Genomic DNA, 2583 nt, shown 5'->3' with positions numbered 1-2583 from the left:
GATCAAGCGGGTGGAGGTTCACTCATGGACAAAACTGAGCAAGAAGCTTATGAGATAATCGAGAAGCAAGCTGATTATTCTCATGAGTGGCATTAAGAAAGACCAATTACTCGTCATGCCCAAGTCCAAAGCGCCGATGCTTATGATGACCTTAGTTCCCTAAGTGTGAAAATAGACGGTGTTGCTCGAAATATGGACAAGATCACCAAGGAAATTCATAGTATGAAGGTGGGTTGTGAATACTGTGGTGGTCTTCATTTAGGAAAAGATTGTGATGCCGGTTTAATAATGGCTCAGAAAGAAGAAGTGGCTTTCATAAGCCAAAGAAATAATAATCAATTTCAAGGAAGAGCCCAGTTTAACTGAAACTTCAACAACCCATACAACCCTCAAGGTCAAAATTCCAATTACCAACAAGGGTCAAGTAGTGGGTTCCAACAACAAACTCTGAATTTTTATCAAAAACCCCAACAGGAAGAGAAAAAGTCAAATTTGGAGAGTATGTTGGAAAAGTTGATTGCATCACAAACTCAGATTGTTACAAACATAAACCAAATGAACGAGAAAGATGAACATCAGTTTAGAAACCAATCAGCCTCAATTCAGAATTTGGAGAAGCAAATGAATGGTTTTGCTAGTTTACTTAGTGAAAGAAAACCAGGGAGTTTACCTAACGATACTAATAAGAACCCCCGAAATGAGCACGCCATTGTTATTACCACACGGAGTGGTCTAGCATACGAAGCTCTAAGAATGCCAGAAGATTCTGATTTGAGTGTTCCGTTGAACAAAAATGATGAAACGGTTAAGGAGCCGGAACAAGTGGTTGAGAAGGAAGAACGTGAGAAACCCATAGTGAAGCCATATCAACCACCGCTCCCATACCCAAGGAAGCAACAGCAAGAAAGGCTAGAAGCCGAAAGGTCAAAATTTCTAGATATGTTTAAACAAATTAACATAAATATGCCTTTTATTGATGTAATTTTAGGTATGCCAAAGTATGCTAAGTTCTTAAAAGACTTACTTACTGATCGGAAGAAAATGGAGGAACTTTCATCCGTCACCATGAATGCTAATTGTTCAGCAATTTTGATGAACAAGATACCAAAAAAATTAGCGAATCCTGGGAGTTTTACCATACCATGTCTCCTAGGAAATTTGAAATGCATTAAAGCATTAGCGGATTTAGGGGCTAGCATAAATTTAATGCCTTATTCATTATATGTTAAGCTAGACACCGAGGTACTAAAACCAACCCGAATAGCAATTCAACTAGTGGACCGCTCCGTCAAATTCCCTCGTGGAATTTTAGAGAATATGCTAGTGAAAGTGGGTACCCTAGTATTTTCGGCCGATTTTGTAATTTTGGACATGGAGGAGGACACACGTGTGCCTCTTATATTGGGTCGACCTTTTCTCAATACCGCTAGAGCTATGATAGATGTTCATGGGCAGGAATTGACCCTTAGCATTGAGGATATTAAGGTTACCTTTTCCGTTGACCATGCCTTGCAATACCCCGAGTCTACTGATGATAAATGTTATTATTTGCAAACCGTAGACACATATTCAGAGTTGTTGCAGGAATTTCCAGAATCGCAAGGTTCAGGAGAATGCATTTTGGCGGAAGGTGATGAAGAGAACATAGTGGAAGAAGTGGAGATGTTGACCACCTTGATGGCTAACGGTTATGAGCCAAATGATGAAGAATACAGAAAGTTGGATTTAGAAAATGAGTACTGATGTAAAACATCGATTGAAGAACCTCCCGTTTTGGAACTAAAGCCACTTCCAAGTCACTTGGAATATGCTTACCTTCAAGAAGATTCTACTCTCCCGGTTATCATTTCATCGAGAAGTCTAAACTTGTTTCCATGTTAAAAGCACATAAACAGGCTCTAGCATGGAAAATTCATGACATCAAGGGTATAAGTCCCTCTTATTGTACACATAAGATATTAATGGAAGATAACTATAAGCTATGTGTACAAAGACAAAGGTGACTGAACCCTAATATGCAAGAAGTCGTTAAAAAAGAGATTGTCAAACTCCTTGATACGGGTCTTATCTACCCAATTTCGAATATTCCTTGGGTGAGTCCGGTCCAATGTGTACCCAAAAAGGGTGGCATGACTGTTATCACCAACGAAAACGACTAATCAATTTCCACTAGGACTGTCACGGGTTGGAGGGTATGTATTGATTATTGAAAATTAAATGATGCTACCCGAAAAGACCATTTTCCCCTTCCTTACATTGATCAAATGTTGGAAAGGTCAGCAGGAAAGAACTTTTATTGTTTTCTCGACGGTTTCTCGGGATATTTCCAAATCCCTATAGCACCCGAGGACCAAGAGAAAACTACCTTTACATGCCCTTATGGTACTTTCTCTTATCGACGTATGCCCTTTGGCTTATGCAATGCTCCTGCCACCTTCCAAAGGTGTATGGTAGCTATTTTTCATGATATGATTGAAGACTTTATGGAAGTATTCATGGATGACTTTTCAGTCTTCAGTGATTCTTTTGACTCATGTCTTAATAATCTTGAGCGTATGTTGATTAGGTGTGAAGAATCTAATC

Source organism: Rutidosis leptorrhynchoides, chromosome 8 (genome assembly GCF_046630445.1).
Source record: "Rutidosis leptorrhynchoides isolate AG116_Rl617_1_P2 chromosome 8, CSIRO_AGI_Rlap_v1, whole genome shotgun sequence".
NCBI lineage: Eukaryota > Viridiplantae > Streptophyta > Magnoliopsida > Asterales > Asteraceae > Rutidosis > Rutidosis leptorrhynchoides.
This window is presented reverse-complemented; position numbering follows the sequence as displayed.